We start from the raw sequence: 21,642 nt of genomic DNA, 5'->3' as shown, positions 1-21,642 counted from the left end.
TCTGTGTATATGCTGTGTGGCATGTGTGTATATGTTGTATGTGTAAATACTGCGTATATGTGTGTGTATATATCCGCGTGTGTAATGTGTGTGTGTATATATTGTGCATGTGTATGTGTGTGTGTGTATCTATGAACACGTAATATGTAACATCTCCAGATTAGATCAGGCCTTATTCTGGCAGCTCTTGGAAAATGATGCAACTTATCCAGTTTGACTGCTCTGGATACCTGACTGCCAGAGTCAGGTGCTTTCACCTGGTTCCCATGACTATCTCTGACAATATCTGAAGAGTTCTTTGACTCAGAACCTTGTCGAGATGATTAAGGTGAGAATCCCTGAAACCATATCACAGGATGAACTACATAGAATTTTTTTAAATTACCTTGAACAAAATATGTACTTATAGTATTAATGTCCAATATTTATTCATTAAGAAATTTGTGGATAAGAAGAAAAACTTCCAGAACCTATCCATATTTTGCACCACTGCCATGGATCCACGGCTCCCAGCTTATCCTGTTCTGTCTCAGTTTCAGACCGGAAGTGGTAGAGTCACTCTCTTGTCTCAGTGCTTCGGTACTCAAAGCAGATTCTCAGTATCTCTATCTGCAGTTGTGCAAAAGGCTTTCCTCAGAGCACGGCGTCATTCTCACAGAGCTTCTGCAGTTAACTGGACTTTGCTACTCCATAGGAAAGTGCTGAGACTTCAGAGTGTTACTCTTTTCCAAAGCATCCTCTCCAGAATGACTAGATGACTGCTCCTTCCTGTAGCTTTTCCTCTGCTATTCTATCTTACAAGATAATCACTTGCCATCTCTCTCCGTGTCCCTCTGTCCCTCTATCTGCTCTATGCTACAGTGGATAGATGCACTATTTTGACAGAGAATGCCACTTTCAGGTAGGGTAAGACCAGGTGAAGGATTGCCCATTGGCTAGCAGCCACTCACTCTCTGTTACTTTCTGTGGCACGTCCTTATACTTCCTCTCTGGTTATTCTTGGATCCTACAGACATACGTCTATACATGCAGAAATACACACACCTGCACTCCTATACCATCCTTGTGGAGAGAGGAGAATTTGATAATTTAAGATGTCCTATTTGCTTTTCACACATTTCTTATACCAGTTGTTAATATAAAACCATTTTATAAATAGTTTTTTTCAGTTTTAATTAAAACCCTAACTTGCCAACATTCTTATTTTACCCATTTGAGAGATTTGTGCTCATACACAAATACTTAATTCTGTGATTTATCACCAATGGATAAATCACAGAATTTTTCTGAAAATATAAACCCCAGAATTTATATTTTGCTGATATATCATCATTAATGATGATGATTATCATTATCATCATCAATTATCATAATTTCTAGGAAGCTAAAAAAAACTAAAGAGTTTTTTTTTTGAGATGGTGTTTTTGCTCTGTTGCCAAGGCTGGAGTGCAATGGCACGATCTCAACTCACTGCAACCTCCACCTCCTGGATTCAAGCAATTCTCCCACAAACTCAAATACTGAATACCTGGGATTACAGGTGCTTGCCGCCACACCCAGCTAATTTTTGTAGTTTTAGCAGAGATGAGGTTTCACCATGTTGGCCAGGCTGGTCTCAGACTCTTGACCTCAGGCGATCCACCCGTCTTGGCCTCCCAAGACGCACCACGCCTGGCTGCTAAAGAAGTATTAATAAGTTATTTTTGCTCACGTTTGGTCCTTTTTCTCTGTAAGAAAGAACTGGCGACTGGGCTTGGTGGCTCATGCCTGTAATCCCAGCACTTTGGGAGGCTGAGGTGGGAAGATCACTTGAGTCCAGGAGTTTAAGATCAGCCTGGTCAACAGGGTGAAACCTGATTTCTCCAAAAAGACAAAAATTAGCCAGGCATCGTGGTGTGCACCTGTAGTCTCAGCTACCTGGGAGGCTGAGGAAGGTGAGGCTGCAGTGAGTCATGCTCATACCACTACACTCCAGCTTGGGCAGCAGAGTGAGACTCTGTCAGGAAGGAAAGGAGAAAGGAGTAAAAGGGAAAAGAAAGGAAAGGAAAGGAAAAAGGAGAAAGGAGAAAAAAGGAAAGAAAAAGAAAGGAAAGGAAAGGAGAAAAGAGGAAGGGAAAGGAAAGGATAAAAGAGAAGAAGGAAGGAAAGAGAAAGAAAAATGAAAGAAAGAAGAAAGAAAAAGAAAGAAAGAAGGAAAAAAAGAAAGGAAAGAAAGAAAGAAAGAAGAAAGAAAGAAAGAGAAAGAAAGAAAGAAAGAATAGAGGAGGAAGAAAGGGAAGGAAGAGAAAGAAAGAAGAGCAGGAAGGGAAGGAAGGAAAAGAAAGGAAAGGAAAAAGAACTGACAAAGTAGTTAAGTAGTCTGGGGGTCATGATGACATTAGTATACTAGATAAACTTCACTCCAACCCATTCAACTACTAAAGAAGATACGCATAATCACCATCATTGCCTCCAATTTAACTCAACAAGAATTTAGCACTTACCATGTAACCACTATCCGGCAACATAGATGCAGAGTGAGCTGTTATACAAGGCATAAGAAGCTTAAATGTCAACATGTGCATTAGCAACTCAAGGCATTAAGTATTAAAATAGTCTAGAATAAATGCTCATAAGTCCAAAGTCCCTAATACAATCATAGAATTGTAGAGTCAGGGAAGTATTTCATTAATTTATGGATTAACATTTTTCTTTTATAAATGAAGAGACTGACAGACAAGGAGGGGCTGATTTGTCCAAGGTTTCAGGAAATTACTGTAGTGGCCATCCATGTGAGTGTAGGCCCTGAACCTCCTCTTGCTTCTTTTGGGAGCTGCCTTCTCTCTCCTTACTGGGTCGTGTAATTCATTCCCTGGCTCTCGGATGGTATTCACTTGCCACAGAGTGTATCTTAGAACATATAAATAATTTTTTAAACTTTGTGATGTATGTGGTACACGCTGGAAATGCTGACACTTCTGTCATTAAACATCGCTGTGCACTAAAAAGTACATGCTACTAAAAATATTTCTTCTTATTTGTGTTGATATTGATGATGAAGAGACTTTTAGTCTCTTCAGATGATAAATATGAAAGCCAATTTGGATCTCAACGAATTGGATTCTGTGTTAGTTCTCTAGCCAAATAATAATTGATTAAATTTCCTCAATATCAACATGTTACAATTAATAACTTTTTAATGTTCGTCAAAATCAATGAATTGCATGTAAAACAACCAGCTTCTTATTCTGCTTAGAATTTTGATACAGTTGTGACTTTCCCTAGATTTTCCATAAGTTTGATTTTATGATTTGCTTTATTTTAAGCTATCTTCTAGATAACATTATTCAGTTTCTTAAAACTCTTACTAAGAAAATGACAACAAAATGAGACTTGTAATAATGGGGAGGGGCCTTTGTTTATTATTTATTTATTTATGCATTATTACATTGACTCGTATTCCTGATTTCCTTTAATTTCTGTTATAAATCGCATTGCTTAAGTACATTGCAATGTTGAAAGTTTAAACATGGCCAGGTGCGGTGGCTCATGCCTGTAATCCCAGCACTTTGGGAGGCCAAGGCAAGCAGATTACTTGAGCCCAGAGTTCAGAATCAGCCTAGGCAACATGGCAAAACCCCATCTCTACATAAAAATACAAAAAGTTAGCCTGGTGTGGTGGCACACGCTTGTAGTCCCAGCTACCCAGGAGGCTGAAGTAGGAGGGTCACCTGAGCCCAGGAGGTAGAGGCTGAAGTGAGCTGGGATCACACATCACACTACTGCACTCTAGCGTGGGCAATAGGGTGAAACCCTGTCTTAAACAAACAAACAGACAAACAAAGCAAGGAGGAAAGAAAGCTTCAACATCAATTACATAGCTCACTCACTTATTCAGAGATGAGCCTTGTCGTCTAAATGAGCCAATGGGATGTGGGGAGTCTTTGTTGAAGTTAGCGGGAAAGACAAGCTGCCTGTTTTTCTGTAATAAATAAATACAGGTAGAAACGTTCTTTGACACTAGACAGAAAAGAGAAGAACTCTCTGTAGAATATAATGGCAGCCATCTGAGTACCAGAACAGTATCAGACTGACGAAGAAGCTGGCACTGTAAAGGGAGAGCAAAGAGACCAAAAGAAGACACATTTTCATTATTGAGGCCACTAGTTCAAGACTTGCCTGAAGCTATCTCTGAATCCAATACATTCTCTTTATTAGGTAAGCCAGTTGGAGTTGGGCTTTCAGGTTGTTGAACAAAAACAGTACTGAATCATACACTATTATTGACATTTGGTATAAAGAAAAGTTGTGCTCACTGTGGCAGACCCTATTAGTCACCTACACAAAAGATAACTCTTCTTCCTTGCCAACGGAACTCCAATTTTATTCATAGTTCATTCATACAATATTTTAGGGGTCCTCCCCCACCCATTTCAGAATGCTAATTTTCATTAGTCTTAACCAATCACAGTGATGATTTTTTTTTCTTTGTCAAGGGCTGCTTTAGGAATATGATAGACATACACACACAAAAATATGAGGTAAATTCTGTTGCAAGCATCACGGAAGCTTTCCTAACTTTTAAAAAGATGAGACAAGACAGGACTTTCTCTTCCAACTTTCAGACAATGCCTTGTGAAGAATGTAACCACCTTGCAATAGAAAGGAGAAACAAAAGAAGCCAACCTGGCTTCCCAGAGCTACCAAATGAGCTAAGCCTGGAATTCCCCCAGGTTTCACCTTAGGTACAATAATAAACTTCCCATTGTATAAGTTGCTGATAGTCACATAGCCTGTTATTTGGAGCTAAATCACTCTGACCAATATATTCACAGACAATATTGATTCTTTGAGGCTAACCTCAAGTAAAATATTACGTTACTTAATTGATTAAAGCTAATCTGAGTCCTAAAGAGGAAACAAGTACTTTCACCGTTTTTGGCACACTTTGTCATTTGATGGTTTGATTTAAGTGGTTTGAAGAACTAAGGTGACCAATGAATACATAATGCAGATTAAATTTAAATAATTTCTATATCTTAAGCCTGAGATGAAATAGAAAATTGGCCTGCTGAAAATGAATGTGTGCCCTAAGCCTTTGTTTATCCAGGTGGTTAGAACCAGAAAACCCTGGGAGGGTCATCTGGGGAAGCAGCCAGAACAAATGCCCACAAGTCTTAATGGTAACCGTGCTGCCAAGTCCTAAGATTCTTAGCATTTGCTGGATCAGAAATTAATAATAGATGGAAACAAAAAAGAATGAGAGACCTGGCTTGTTGGTTTATCTTTTAAAGCCAGGAATATTCCATAAACAATTGAGAAGTGCTTAGCATATGACCCCCATGGGTATGTTGTGATCCCATAGCAGTAGGAGATGCTAATTGGACAAGACTCCCATGACTTATATATTTACCTGACGGTAGAGGCAGGATGGAGTGATGTGGTTGAAAAGTTGCCTGCATGTTTCAGACCTATCTGAACAATGGATAGGTGCTCCTATCTATACAAAGATTCTGGTGGTATCATTTGTAATAGTAGCAATAAGATGCAAATATTTACTTGGCTTTGGTGTAATTGCTGAACAAGTTCTTAGTAAAATGACATGGATAGGTGCTCTGTAAATGTTTATCTTTCCCCCACTTTCTTTTTATCCCCTCTTTCCTCCTATCTCACAAGTACAGGGGAGGAAGCTACGGGGAAAAAAAATCATAGCCATGGAAGTTTTGACATCTCTAAAATTATATTGTTTTCTGTTATTAATGTACAACACATCTCAAATACATACAATGAAACTTATATACAACAACACAAGCATTTTGCTGAGTATTCCATCCATCCTCTAGACAATTTTTTATGCCTCTCTAAAGTGCCTTGGATTTGAGTCTAACCTGAAAATAGCTCTGTTACCATTAGCTTTAATAATGTTCTCAAGGAATATTACCTACCTCATAAAGTAGGTAACTATTGGGAAAAAAAACCTATGAAAATTAACATTTATAGTAGAATATCAGAAGATTTCCTTAACTAAAAAAAGCTTGTTTGAGTCCCCTCTTGGAGAATTTCTCTATAACTTTGGAATTATCCTTTGTAATTTCAAGATGAAATTGTATCTTGATATGAAAAAAGCAAAATCAAGCTGATAAAATTGGAAGGGCATTCCACAAGGAGGAGGAATTGAAAGAAGAGTGTTCCACAAGCTGTCCTCAAGAACAGGGCATTTTTATGCTGCCAGGTTAGCTTAGCAGGGACATCCCTGTCCCTCAGCCCATCTTTGAGTCAATTTCTTACTGTTGTTTTATTACAGTAAAATTTAAACTAAAAGCAAGTAGCGCAAAGTAAAAGTGAAAGAAAGTTGATAAAAATAAAGTTAGATTTGATTGTTCATATTGGAGAAGATTGATAAGTAGTCATTGCTTTTGTAAGTTCTTCCTCTCAAGTGTGCAAGGGCCCTCCCACTTTGACATTAGTTTTAAGCACTTCAACTCTGCTATTGCTTCTCGTTCGCTTAAACCACTTTCATGGCTCTCTCCCCAAAACCTAATTTTCCCTTGGTATCTTCTGAACTGAACCCTGTAGTTTCCAACAATAAATGTCCAAGTGCTCAGGCATGCCACTACAAAGCCCATTTGTATTATCTTAATACAAGAAAAACTTCAGCCAAATGAAATTAAAAGGCGTTTAATTGAGCAATGAATGATTCGCGAATCGGGCAGCCCCCAGAATCACAGCAGATTCAGAGACTCCAGTGCAGCCACGTGGTGGAAGATTTATAGACAAAAAAAGGGAAATGGGGCATACAGAAATTTTAAGTGAGGTACAGAACAGCAGGATTGGTTACAGCTCCACCTTTGCCTTATTTGAACACAACTTGAACACTCGGCAATGCATGAGTGGTTGAAGTACTGCCGCTGCAATTGGCCAAGACTCAGCTATCGTTACAGGTGCATACTCCTAAGTTAGATTTTCAATTTTTGTCTACCTATTAAGCTAGGTTGCAGTTTGTCCTCAAGGACTCAAATGTAGACGTATGGAGTCCTCAGGCCACATTTAGTTGCTTTAACAATCTGATAAGTGACTCCTCATCAGCTTGTTACTTCCTTGTGGCTATTATATCTCCTAAAGTGACTTAAACTGAGGAGGAAACATGGGGTTTGGACATGTCCTCGATAAACTAGTACCGCACAGAGATTGAGAACATACTTTGTGAAAGAGAATTATAAGGATGTGGAGGTGAAGGAGGTTGCAGGAGCATGTTGCATGACCTAACGGGGTGGGGATAATTAGACAAAGTTAAAGGGTATTTAGAAGTTTAAATCAACAGAACTTTGTGAAAAGACAGATGAAGAGCATGGAGAAACTGGGTAAGAGAGAAACTTCAGAGGTTAGATAATGAGTTCAGTTTTTGACATATTACATCTGAGGTGCTTATAAGATATCTCAGTAGGACTTCAGAGTCTAGAGCTCAGGTCCGACCTAGAGTTGTAAATTTGGCATTATTCATACCAATAGATTGCAACCAAGGCAACAGGGGGCAATGAAATGACCTATAGAGAGGGAGAAGAAAGTTTAAGACCAGGAGTTCAAGAATCTCCATGCAGTAATTGCTCTGAGGAAAAGCTCACAGGGGACCAAAGGAGTAGGCAGAAAATTTCAAGAAAAAGAGTGTCCTGTTACCAAAATGAAGGAAACAGTGCTCTGAGGAAGACTGTCAACAGGGCAAATGTTTAGAGGTCAAGTAGGTGAACTTGAAGCAAATCCATTGGATTTGGTGACATTGGTAACCTCAGTAAGGCCAAGTTTAGTAAGGCCCTTTTGAAAACAAAAATTAGATTGTAATAGGTTGACATAAGAAAAATACAGCAGTCCCCTTTTATGCATGGTTTTGCTTTCTTCAGTCTCAGTTACGTGAAGTAAACCATGGTCTGAAAATAGGTGAGTATAGTACAATAAGATATGGAGAGAGAGAGAGATCCTGTTCACGTAACTTTTATTACAGTATATTGTTATAATTGTTCTATTTTACTATTAGTTATTTTTGTTAATCTTTTATTGTGCCTAATTTATAAATTAAACTTTATCAGAGGTATGTGTGTACGGGAAGAAAACATAGTATATATGAAGTTTGGTACTATCTGTAGTTTCAGGCATCCACGGGGGGTCTTGGAACTATCCCCCAAGAATGAGTAGGGACTACTGTAGAGGAAAGGGGAACAGCACAGACAACTCATCCAAGAGGTTTGACTGTGAAGGGGAGAGAAGTGACAGAGTAATAGCTGAAAAGGCATTAAATAGCCTAAGAATTTGATTTCCTGTTTAAAATGGTAGCAATTAAATGTTTAAATGCTCATGGCTTGGAGCCAGTAGAAAGATTAACATTTACAAAGAAGAGGGAACTATAATGGTGTAAGATTCCAGAGGAGGCAGGAGGGTCTGTAATCCAGATCTCTCTGGATGTCTGGAAACCCTCAGTTGCCCTTAGTTGAAATCGAAGTCCACTGGCGACAATGCACTAAATGAGATTTCTGGCTCTCCTATAATGGGTAGATTTTCTTCATTATTCAGATGTTCTTTGTTTTTTTTCCCTTCTCTATTCATTTCCTGTTGCTGCTATGACAAATTATAGCATAATAGCTTAGTAGCTTAAAATGACACAAATTTGTGATCTTATAGTTCCTTTTTTTTTTTTTTTTTTTTTTTGAAACAGAGTCTCACTCTGAGTGAAGTGGTGCAAACTTGGCTCACTGCAGCCTCCGCCTCCTAGATTCAAGCGGTTCTCCTGCCTCAGTCTCCTGAGTGCCTGGGATTATAGGTGCTCACCACTATGCCTGGATAATTTCTGTATCTTTAGTAGAGATGGGGTTTCACCATGTTGGGCAGGCTGATCTCGAACTCAGGTGATTCACCTGCCTCATCCTCCCAAAGTGCTGGGATTACAGGCATGAGCCACCACATCTGGCTGGTGATCTTTCATAGTTCTTATAGATGGAGGTCAAAAGTCCAACAGGTGTCAGCTGACTAAAATCAAGGTGTCAACAGGATTGTGTTCTTTTTATAAGTTCTAGGGGAACTTTCTTTGCCCTTTCCATCTTCTTTAGGCCACTTACATTCCTTGACTTGTAGCCCTGTCTCTATCTTCAGAGCCAGCACTGTGACATTTTCAGATATTTTTCTTTGACTCTGACCCCCTACTTCCCTTTTATCATCCTTGTGATTACATTGGGTCCACCCAGATAATACAAGACTATCTTCCCATCTCAAAATTCTTAATCACATCTGCAAAGTCTCTTTGGTCATATAAAGCAACATATTCAAAGGTTTTGAGGATATCTTTGGGGGGTATTATTCTGGACATCTGTGTGGACAGGCAGTCATTATTCTGCCTACCACATTTTCCTGTTTCTAAAGTACTCTTCCAAGTTTGCTGAGAACTATGGATTGAGCTTCCTCTGCTCTATGGTTTATATAAGTGAAAATCTCAATAACAAATTTCAGCCATGTCATTCTTAAGTGATAGAGTGACCACCACTCAGAGAATATGTTCTGAGAATTATGTGATGATCCCACTTGGCTGGTACTAGTAGCAATTGATTTCATCATTTTTAGTATTCAGGACAAAATAAATGAACAACAAAAATAAGTTCTGTGTGAACCTGCCGCTGCTGTAGTATCTTTTGCAGTTTATTATGTCTTATGCACCCATTTTTAAGCTCCGGCCAAAAGACACTGACTTCAGGCATTCCTTATTTCATAAGGAGGTATCCTGAACTAACCCTTGTGCACCACCAGGAAGAAAAACTTGAAAAAGTCCCACATTTGACACTAGTGCAACATGCAGTCCAAAAGATGTAAAATGGCTGGGCACGGTGGCTCACACCTGTAATCCAGCACTTTAGGAGGCCAAGGCAGGCAAATCACTTGAGGTCAGGAGTTCAAGACCAGCCTGACCAACATGGTGAAACCCCATCTCTACTAAAAATACAAAATTAGCCAGGTGTGGTGGCACGTGCCTGTAATCCCAGCTACTCTGGAGGCTGATGCAGGAGAATCATTTGATCCTAGGAGGCGGAGGTTACAGTGAGCCAAGATTTTGCCACTGCACTCCAGCCTGGGTGACAGAGTGCGACTCCGTCTCAAACTAAACTAAACTAAACTAAAATAAACGAAAATAAAAAGATGTAAAATCATCTTTACTTTTGTACCTTCAATTGACTTTGAGTCCATACTGATTCATTTTCAGATAAACATAGAAGCAGTGCTTCATCTATTATCTTCTGTCTTTCTTCCTTTCATTCAATCTCATGGTCTCTCCCTCCTGGAATTTCCTGACCTCCCACCAGGGTCCATTTTTACCTTGTGGTTTCTGGCCAATCTGCCAGTCACTGCATTCTATCCATTATTCTCTTCAAAGAAACCAGAGTTATAGGAGGAGACTTCAGGTCCTGCTCATAGGAGGAAGTAAGAGAAATTCCAGAAACCCTTTCTTCTGCTCAGATTGACTTTCTCTTGGCAGACCTCAGGTACATGGTTATGCTAACAGTCTTCTCAACCTTACCAAGGACCCCTTCTGTAAAATATTCTGATGTGACCTGAGACCTTGCAGTGGGTGGGAAGGAACCTTGCCCCAGAAAGGAACTGATGAGCTAAGTAAGTTAGCCTAGGGTGTCCTACCCTCAAACCTAATGGAACACTTTGCCCTACTGGTGAGTAGACAGAAGATGGGATACACACTGCACCCTACCCACCAGACAATGTTTGGCCACCGGGGCCTACCCCCACCTCCCACAAGCCTATATTCATTGAGGCATCATCTTTGAGACATCATCACTTGCTTTTCCGCACAAACGACCAACACCTTGCCACCCTTACCTGTGCTAGCAAAGACATGTATGCACACATCTTTCAATAAGGGCCTGGATTCAGATTCTCAGGATGAGGGGATTCACTTCCTCCCTGCATGGTGGTGGTAACTGTTAAACTTCTATGGAAGCTGGGGAGTCACTGTGCTTCCATCCCAAAGTCCAATCTCTTCCTTCCTCTCCCTCTGGCTCACCCTTCTTTCCACCCACTACCCATAGGAAGGAAAAGAGAGTCTAAGGAAATAGATCTATTCATCCACTGAAACAGAAATGGAAGCAAAAACAGAAACAAACCCCTGACCACTCCGTTTTTTCTGTATGTTCTGGAGATAATTTAGCCAAATTGGAACTGGCTAGATATTGTTGGGATGTAAGCTAATTAAAGCATGGGGGCTGGGTTGCAAGGACCATGGATGCATTCAATCAGCTAGTAACATTTAAAGGCAGAGCTTTGTCAAGTAGCCAACACAATAGATGTGCTCTCCCTCCTCCAGCTGTGCATATTGCAGCCTTGTCAAGAATGGCTTGCCTGGTGATTTCTGGCCCACCTGTTAGGATTTAGCCAAATCTTGGTTCACCATAAATCTTGCAGGTCAGCAGAAATTCACTTGTAGAAACCTGGCTGATCATCTGACTTTCTTCGGAAGCTCTGTAAAAATATAGATTCCCAGGCACCCACCTAGATTTGCTCAAGCAGAATTTCAAGGATGAGATCTTGGATTCTCCATATTAACAGATATTTCCCAGTGCCAGGCTTGGGGAACATTTTTACAGCTTATAGAAATCTAAATCCCAGATTGGGAAGACATCTAGGGGATCAATTTTCTAATTTTCTGTTTTCTATCAAAAAAGTAGTAAACTTAGCAATGCTACATGAAATGAAATTACAACAGTTTTGTGTGTGTGTGTGTGTGTGTGCTTTTTTTTTTTTTTTTTTGTGAGATGGAGTTTCATTCTTGTTGCCCAGGCTGGAGTACAATGGCACGATCTTGGCTCACTGCAACCTCCGCCTTTCAAGTTCAAGTGATTCTCCCACCTCAGCCTCCTGAGTAGCTGAGATTACAGACATGCGCCACCACGCCCAGCGAAGTTCGTATTTTTAGTAGAGACAGGCTTTCTCCATGTTGGTCAGGCTGGTCTCGAACTCCCAACTTCAGGTGATCTGCCCACCTCGACCTCCTAAAGTGCTGGGATTACAGGCATGAGCCGCTGTGCCTGGCCACCAGTTTATTTTTTGTAATGCAGTAGTGAAAGCATTATTTGAAGGAAAAACACCCCTGGGGAGGGAATCTAGGATATTGTTGTATCCATCCTAATGATACAGCAATTGTAACCTTTGGACCGATGCTCTCTTAAGTGATTTGTATTATATATGCACTTAACTTTCGTTTATTTATTCACTTGACAAATTACCACCACTACAATCCATGCACTATTTTGGGCACAGGGGATACAGTACTGAACGAAACAGTAAAAAAATCTCTGCTTTCATGGAGCTTTCATTCCACTAGGGGAGAGAGACTGCAAACAAGATAAAAACAAAATCTAGAATAGTCAGATACAGCATGTCAGTAAAAACAAGGCAGAAAACAAGGATGTGAAGTGTTCAGCAATGGGGCTTGGGTTGAAATTGTAGGTAGGATGGCCAGAGAAGGCTGCATTGTGTGAAGGTGACTTTGGAGAGTGAAGACCTGAAGGAATTGAGAGAGCTAGCCATGTAAGCATCAGGTGTACAATTGTGCAGGCAGAAGAAATAGCAAATGCAAAGGCCCTGGGATAGGAACATGCCAGGCCTGGTAAAACAGCAATGAGAATTGTGGAAATGTAGCAGAGGAAATGTTGCATTTACTCTGGAGAGGAGGAAGGAGGAATAGGTTATGTGCTGTTGAAGTAAAGAGGTCCCAAATCACATAGGACCTTGCAGGTCAGTGTGAAACTTTGGTCTGCATGAGATGAAAAGTCGCTGGAGGATTGTAGGCAAGAATGTCAAGACCTGACTTATATTTTAATGGAACCTCTCTGTGCAGAGTTGAAACCAGACTAAAGTAGCAGAAGCAGGGTGACCAGAGAAGAAGCTATTGTAATACTTAAATACTAGGCGAGAGGGAATTACCACTTAAATAAATGATGAGAATAGGTACTGGAGTGAGTATATGCCAGAGTGAGCATAAGAAGGAAGATAGGAATCTGTATTTCTCTTGGTCTGCTTAGCTCCCACACACCTCTCACAGTAGGAGCATCTAATTGCCACATGAGTGATGCTAGTGGTTAGAGACAAGTGTTTTTCATTCATTCTATGTGTTCACTAAATAGTAAACAAGTCCTAGAAGTGTCTTCAGCAGCCAGACCCCTCACTGTGGTCTGGAGACTGGTGGAGTACTGGGGTCTGAATGTTTGTGGCCCTCCAAAATACATATGTTGACATCCAGTCCCCAGTGGGTTGCTATTAAAAGGTGAAGTCTTTAGGAGGTGACTAGGTCATGAGGGAAGAGCCTTCATGGATGGGAGTATTGCTTTATAAAAGAATCTTGAGGGAGCCTGTTGGCTTTTCCACCATGTATGGACACAGCTGGGAGGCACCATCTATGAGGATTGGGTCCTCACTAGACAATGAATGTGTCGGTACTTTGATCTTCAACTTCCCAGTCTCCAGAACTATGAGAAATAAAATTATGTTGTTTATAAACTAAGGCAGCCTAAGCAGACTAAGGTATGCAGGCACCACAAATTCTTGAGGCCCAGATGAGCAGTAAGCAAGAACTGCTTCCTACATGGTCTCTCTTGCCTCTTGTTTTCCTTGTCATTGGGTGTTCTACAGGCTCTCTGATCCGCTACTCTCAGGAGCACTACCCCATGTCATTCAGGCTGCAGCCCTTCCATCATGGTCTCAACTAAGTATTGTTCCCTTCTAAAGCACTCACAGAAACAGAGCTTCTTAAACTCTCAGGTTTGGGCCTGCTGCTAGGTGAAAATGTATATTCCCTCCAGCGTGCCGTTGCATTTCAAATTTTTCCTCTAAAATATAACTATTATAAGACTGATCTTCATTATGAAATATTATAAAAAATTCCTAGCTAATATTATACTACATTTCAATTCTTTTTAGTGACCAAACCTCTTTGCCAATCAATTCTATTCTTATAATTCTGCTTGCTTTTTCCAAATCAATGAACACATGCCTACTTCAGATGGATCCTAAATGTTCACAGCTTTAGTGGAAGGAAATTGAAGTACCTTTGAAGTCAGTCATTTGGCACTATAGAGATTGGCCTCTTTACAAATAAAAACATTAAAAGAGGTAAGATAGATTAAACCTCAAGACATAGGACTAATTTGATTTTCAAAAGAAAATATTTGTACTACAATACAAAAAAAGTGAATCATTTATTTCAGAGAATAGCCATTTGCAAACGTTCAGTGTAAAAATCTAGAGAAGGATAGAAAACCTAAAAAGTTGTTTTGTTTAGGTTTGTTAATTTAAGTGGGAGGGATATATTTCTAAAGAATATATCCTAAAGGTGTGTGGACTGTGCAAGTCCAAGTATGGCAAGAGGTGAACCTGGACTCTGTGGTGGTTGCTGACAAATAAAACACAACTTTCGAAACCAGCGCGTAGTGAGTCAGAGTGATGGGCATTTGTACAGAGGAGGAAGTTGACATTGTCCTTTAGGCCAAACAGTAATCCTGGGTGGCTCTGGTGGAATGAGGTATTTAATCACCTCACCCACCGGTGATCCTTGTTGAGTCTTTCTTGTTCAGTAAATACCTGGCAGCCTTAGTCATTTGCTTGAAAGGCAGAGAGAAAAGTAAACTTCCAGCTGAGGTGTTTGTTTAGGCTAATCCCGAATTTTATTAACTCAGTGCTGCCCCTCCCCTACTCCACTGTGAAGCTGCAGCTCTGGGAGCCAACATTGTATCTTATTTATTCTCTATGTGCAGGTTCCCAAACATAATTATTGGATGAATGAATGAACAAGAAGATGACTATGGAGGATACCTGGGATCTGGCTAGAAACAAGTATATTTCCCGTTGTTAGAAGTAGTTGGATCAGAAATTAGATCAGTGCTTCTCAGCATTTCTCTGTTTAACGCATATTTTTTGGTGGCAGCCATAAAGAAATCAAAACGGGGACAATCCTTTTTAGCAAGAAGTATTTAGAAAATCTAAAAGAACTCTTTCTCCTATTCATTGGGTCACTTTTCAGCCCTGTATCACTGTTTACAGAAAAAATGTTAACTTCTTGGACTCGTGAAGCAATGTTTTCACTTATTCTAGGTCTGTTGACCTAATATGAAACCACTCCTTCTTGCTCTGATTAGCAACAAGTGGTGCCTTACTGTCCTCCCAGTCTATGTTTGGCGGCATTCCCACTGTCAGGTCTCTCTGTAACAGTGTGCAACTGCAGTGATCACAAAACGCAGATTTTTAACTCATTGATTACAATTGGCAGCCAACCTCTGAAGAGCTGGAGGGACACCAGTGACTGACAGCCACTTGCTTAGAAAATTATCAAAGAGAGGTCAGGCATGATGGCTCACGCCTGTAATCCCAGCACTTAGGGAGGCCCAAGGCAGGTGGATTACCTGAGATTGGGAGTTTGAGACCATCCTGGTCAACATGGAGAAACCCCGTCTCTACTAAAAATACAAAATTAGCCGGGTGTTGTGGTACACGCCTGTAATCCTAGCTACTCAGGAGGCTGAGGCAGGAGAATCGCTTGAACCCGGGAGGCGGAGTTTGCGGTGAGCCAAGATTGCGCCATTGCACTCCAGCCTGGGCAACAAGAGCGAGACTGCTTCAGAAAAAGAAAAGAATCAAAGAGATGTTACAGAAATAATTCCTATAATGGGTAGCAGGTGAGACTGGATCACCCCAAAAATATAGTCAACTTGTCAGGCCTCTGAGCCCAAGCTGCACGTAGACATCCAGATGGCCTGAAGCAAGCGAAGAATCACAAAAGAAGTGAAAATGGCCGGTTCCTGCCTTAACTGATGATATTACCTTGTGAAACTCCTCTCCTGGCTCAGCAGTTCCCTCACTGAGCACCTTGCGACCCCCGCCCCTACCCTCAAGAGAAAAACCCCCTTTGACTGTGATTTTCCACTGCCCACCCAAATCCTATAAAACGGCCCCACCCCTATCTCCCTTCGCTGACTCTCTCTTTGGATTCAACTCGCCTGCACCCAGGTGATTAAAAAGCTTTACTGCTCACACAAAGTCTGTTTGGTGGTCTCTTCACATGGATGCGCATGACACAACTCTCAGTCTCTTAAGGTACTCCTTCAACTACAGTCGCCTCTGTTGTTATCTGTTTAGCCATTATTAGTCATTTTTGATGTAACTCGCGCATGTCACTTTTCTCAGAGCATGAAGGTTTTGAGGGTATGAAGAACAGGAAGCTAGAAACGGCCAAAAGCAATGTATTTTCTTCTGGGCCTTTGGTCTTTCAAGGCTGACATAGAAAAGTGGGTACAGCCTGGGTCAGCCAAAGGCAGAATGCTGGGACTGCCTCTTCTCTCACTAAATCTTTCTAACCCTGCCGAACTCCCACCGGCCATCCCCTGTAGCCTTTTTGCAAGGTCGCTAAACCCTCATTCTCAGTCCTTACATCTCTTTTAAGTAATGGTAGAAAGAGGGAAAATGATGAAAATGATGTATGACTGTAAAACCCCTGCAGTAGTGGCAAAAGTGATGAGTTTATACCCTCATTGTTGCTAATCAGGTTTTTCCTCCCTGTCTCAAGAAAGAAGAGCCTTTCTTGTTGCAATCTCTGGGTTTCCTGGATCCTGTGGGTGTGGGGTTAAGGCTGAGATGATCTGGTCAGATAACAGCACCTCCAGGCTTCAAGGAGCACCACCGTGGCAAGACTGAGCTGCCAGCAGAAGCCTATGAGAGACCACAGCTGTGTGAAGTGTGGGACATGTAGAGCTGTCAGGACTTCGGGGACACACATCACTTCCTGTTACAGATGAGGGAGACTAGATGGGGGGAAAGGAGGGAGATGGTTAGTGGGCGATTCTAGAAAACTCACTGCAGTGGCCTTGGGCACTTTCCAATATAAATAGGACATGAGGCTCTTGAAGTCCCCTACTTTGCTGAAGAGTTTTAAACATGTTAGTTGTAATGTGTTTAGAAATGGAACAAAAGATTTATTTTACATGTGTAAATATACTAGTAGTAAAATATACTTGTATGAGAATTTTTTTTTATTTTTAGTATGTCTTTAGGTTGTCTATTCGCATTTTCATTTAATACATGAGAACAATACAGTGGGAATCCTCATGCCATCTCTTTTTTTTCAGCATCTACTCTACCCCTCATCTGACTGTCCTCTTCTTGTGCTACGGACTGAATTACGTCCCCATCAAAATTACTGTGTTGAAGCCCTAGCCCCCACCTAGATGGCATTTGGAGATGGGGTCTGTGGGAAATAATTAGGCTTGGATGGACCTTTCGTGATGCAGCCAGTGCCCTTATAAGAGGAGACATGAGAGAGCTTTTGGTCTCTTTCTTTCTGCCATGTGAGTGTGTCCAGAATTGGTGGGTTCTTCACCTCACTGACTTCAAGAATGAAACTGCAGACTCTTGCAGTGAGTGTTACAGTTCTTAAAGACGGTGTGCCTGCAGTCTGTTCCTTCAGACATTCAGATGTGTCTGAAACTTCTTTCTTCTGGTGGGTTCACGGTCTCACTGTCAGGAATGAAACTGCAAACCTTCCTGGTGAGTGTTATAGCTCTTATAGGTAGCGTGTCCGGAGTTGTTCATTCTACCCGGTGAGCTGTAGTCTCCTTGCCTTCAGGAGCGAAGCTGCAGACCTTCATGGTGAGTGTTACAGCTCATAAAGGCAGCATAGACCCAAAGAGTGAACAGCAGCAAGATTTATTGCAAACAGTGAAAGAGCAAGGTGGAAAGACACTCTAGCCGGTTGCCATAGGTGGCGGCCTGCAGCCTGCTTTTATTCCCTTATCTGAACCCACCCACATCCTGCTGATTGGTCTATTTTACAGAGAGCTGATTGGTCCATTCTACAGAGAGCTGATTGGTCCATTTTGACAGAGTGCTGATTGGTGCATTTACAATCCTTGAGCTAGACACAGAGTCACAGAGTGCTAGTCCTCCAAGTCTCCACTACCTTAGCTAGATACAGAGTACCAATTGGTGTATTTACAAACCCTGAGCTAGATGCAGAGTGCTGATTGGTGTATTTACAAACCCTGAGCTAGATGCAGAGTGCTGATTGGTGCATGTACAATCCTTGAGCTAGACACAGAATGCTAGAGGGAAAAATTCTCCAAGTCCCCACTAGGTTAGCTAGATACAGAGTGCTGATTGGTGCACATACAATCCTCAGTCTAGGTATAAAAGTTCTCCAAGTCCCCATCCAGTTCAGGAGCCCAGCTGGCTTCACCCAGTGGATCCTGCACTGGGCCTGCAGGTGGAGCTGCCCGCCAGTCCCGAGCTGAGCCTGCACTCCTCTCCCTTGGGCTGTCCATGGGACCAGGTACCACGGAGCAGGGGGCGGTGCCCATGGGGGAGGCTCAGCACAGGAGCCCACTGCAGGGGGCAGTTCAGACATGGCGGGCTGCAGATCCTGAGCCCTGCCCCACAAGGAGGCAGCTAAACCCTGCGAGAATTTGAGAATTTGAGTGCAGTGCCGGCGGGCCGGCCCTGCTGGGGGACCTGGCGCAACCTCGGCAGCTACTGGCCTGGGTGCTAAGGCCCTCTCTGCCCTTCGCGGGCACCACCGGCTGGTGCTAGTGACCCTGACTGCCTACGCAATGCCACTTTGCTGCATTTTCCCTGGGCACTTTGCTGCCATTTTCCTTCTCTCACTCCTGATGAAACTCACTTCAACCCATCTGAATCAGTTTCTTATGTAGTTTAAGGAGTAGCTTAGGGACTGAGAGAAACATTACTGTCAGTCACGGATACAAAAGCTTGCTACCTGGATACCTACACACCTGCTTAAGGTGGGGCAGCTTTGCTGTGGTTGTGCATTCAGGCAAGAAATCACCCATTCCTCAGTAAATAAAATTAATTGGCAGTCATCACTTTTTGTCAAACTTTGATTTCCATGACTCCATCCTCTGGGGTAACAGAAAAATGATCTCTGTGCCAATGGTTGAGGACCAGAAATCCTCCCTCTCAAATAATATCTGTGCAGGTTAACTAGAGCCATCTCGAGGTAATATATCCACCTGGGTTTCAGAAAGTGCTCATCTGGAAGGAAATGCTAGCCCAGCACATTATCCAACAGAAATATAATGGGAACCACAAATGCAAGCCATGTATTTTACATTTTCTAGGAGCCACATTTTCAAATCATAAAATAAGCCAGTGAAATTATTTTAAAAATACATTTTCTTTAGCACAATATATTCTACATATGTTAATGCATAAGCAATATAGAAAATTTGAAGTATTTAACATTTTTTAAACTAAATCTTCCAGTCAACTGTGTATTTTACGTTAAAGCACATCTCTATTCAGACTAGCTACATTCCATTGCTTAATGGTCACATGTGACTAATGACTATTGTATTGGACAGCACAGCTCCAGCCAAATGAAAGGAAAGGTGAGACCTTGGCATATCTGGAGATGAGAAAGGCCTCCTGCCATATGGACTCCCTCTCCTAGGCTGGAAAGTACAGGCTTATCGCAGAGGCAATGAACTGAATGCTCTTTTGAAATTTGAGAAGTTTTCCCATTGCTTGTTAACTTATGAAAGGTACTGAAAGCAACATCTTTTTTTTTTTTTTTTTTTTTGAGATGGAATCTCACTCTGTTGCCCAGGCTGGAGTGCTGTGGCGCAATCTCAGCTCACTGCAACCTCCACCTCCTGGGTTCAAGTGATTCTTGAGCCTCAGCCTCCCGAGTAGCTGGGATTACAGGTGTGCACCGCCACACGTAGCTAATATTTGTGTTTTTAGTAGAGATGAGGTTTCACTATTTGGCCAGGCTGGTCTTGAATTTCTGATCTCAAGTGATCCACCCGCTTCGGCCTCCCAAAGTGCTAGGATTACAGGCATGAGCCACCAGACCCCGCCTTCAAACCAACATCTTCAATATTGTTATAATTTTAAATATTCTAACAGAAATTCAGAATAAAAATTTCCCCATGGGTTCTTAAATGTTAGTAAGGTGCCAATAATTTTAAGAGCAGAGAATAGCTTGATGTCTGTCTCCTCTTAACACTTTTGTGAAGCCAAAAGCACCCTGCCCACTATGCAATGTGCTGCCAAAGATTTTACCCCTTGATCCCTTGGGAACATGATGACTGTCAATTACTTTTACTTGTTGAGAAATGGGTTATTTTTATGCTCTTTTGCCTGCATGCACTACTACAGCAAAGGTGATCCATTTTCAGCAGGTGTGTAGGAACCTAATAATAGCAGGCTTTTGTATCTGAGACTGACAGTAATGTTTCTCTCAGATGAAGCTGTGAGATTTGTTTTCACTGGGAATCTCATAAATTTGGGACCTCAATTGTAACAATCTACCATGGAGACCATGCATCAGGTTCATTCATACATGCCATTAGCTCCATTAGTGCTGAAATGATACCCAAGCCCTTGACATCTCTTCCTACTTACACCTAAGTCTGCCTTTTATATAGCTCAGAGACATTTAATGCTGGAAATTTCTACAGTGGTAGGGTACTGCTAAAGGCTAGTAAGATGGACTTGAATTTAAGGAGCTACATTTTTTGATGGGCTAGAGAGGTGTGTTTTCAAGGACTCCTTATGGCCACTCATCTTTTATCTCTTTGTTGGAACCTCTTTCTGTCCTTAATTACTCAGGCCTTTATCCTCATCTGAGGGGTTAACTGATAGAAATTGATAAAGGATAAGCTTTCATGTCCAAGAGGTATTTGTGATTTTATTAAGAAGTGCCAAAAAGACTTCAGGCCTAAAAGAAATGAATCTGTATGGGAAATACCATGCTAATAGAGTTTTCCTGGATCACCTCAAATTGCACCCTTGCCGACTCTAAAGCTGACTTAGGTTAAGAAACTGGTCTTTCCTCACTATCGCTTGCCCCAGAAAGGGCATGGCAACCTTTTCGTTATTCATTTATTTATTTATTTAGAGACGAAGTCTTGCTCTGTCGCCCAGGCTGGAGTGTGATAGTGTGATCTCGGCTCACTGCAAACTCTGCCTCCCAGGATTATGCCATTCTCCTGCCTCAGCCTCCTGAGTAGCTGGGACTAAAGGCACCCACCACCACGCCTGGCTAATTGTTTGTATTTTTAGCAGAGACGGGATTTCACCGTGTTAGCCAGGATGATCTCGATCTCCTGACTTTGTGATCTGCCTGCCTCTGCCTCCCAAAGTGCTGGGATTACAGGCGTGAGCCTCTGTGCCCAAATCTCATTTTTTATTTTAATTGAATTAAAATTCAAATCAAAGCATAATTCTACTTGATCATAGCTCTTGTGAAAGATTCTGAGGGAAAAGAATAACATGAAATTTGGGATGGCTGTTGTTTGTAGATTGGATTTTCATGGATGGATGAATCGTTCCCATGGTTAATTGAAAGTTAAATGCATATAAACAAGAGTTGGCAAAAGCTGATTCTGAACACTCTCAAGAGGCTCCCAAGTTTTGTTTTGTTTCTTTTTTCATGAGCACCCAGAATCTTTCCTCTCACTGGATCCAGATTTTATTCTCAGGGTATCTAACCAGATGACGCAACATCTGTGCTCTCTTTTAAGAACGTGAGAAATGAAGCTTTTCATTTTCCTCTCTTCAGCTTCTGGGAAATCTAATCAAAGCTTCTCAGACTTTCCTTTTCTTGTTTGCTTT

At 41.5% G+C, this 21,642-nt stretch overlaps 1 protein-coding gene across 1 annotated transcript in view; it reads left to right on the top strand.

The window, feature by feature from the left end:
* The window catches only part of LOC108533172 (coiled-coil domain-containing protein 192), a 148,946-nt gene that overhangs the window by 126,970 nt on the left and 334 nt on the right, over positions 1 to 21,642 (top strand). The window lies entirely within an intron of this gene.

This window comes from Rhinopithecus bieti, unplaced genomic scaffold (genome assembly GCF_001698545.2).
Source record: "Rhinopithecus bieti isolate Rb0 unplaced genomic scaffold, ASM169854v2 scaffold_10351, whole genome shotgun sequence".
Lineage (NCBI taxonomy): Eukaryota > Metazoa > Chordata > Mammalia > Primates > Cercopithecidae > Rhinopithecus > Rhinopithecus bieti.
The sequence above is the reverse complement of the archived record's forward strand: the minus strand, read 5'-3'. Positions and strand labels throughout refer to the sequence as shown.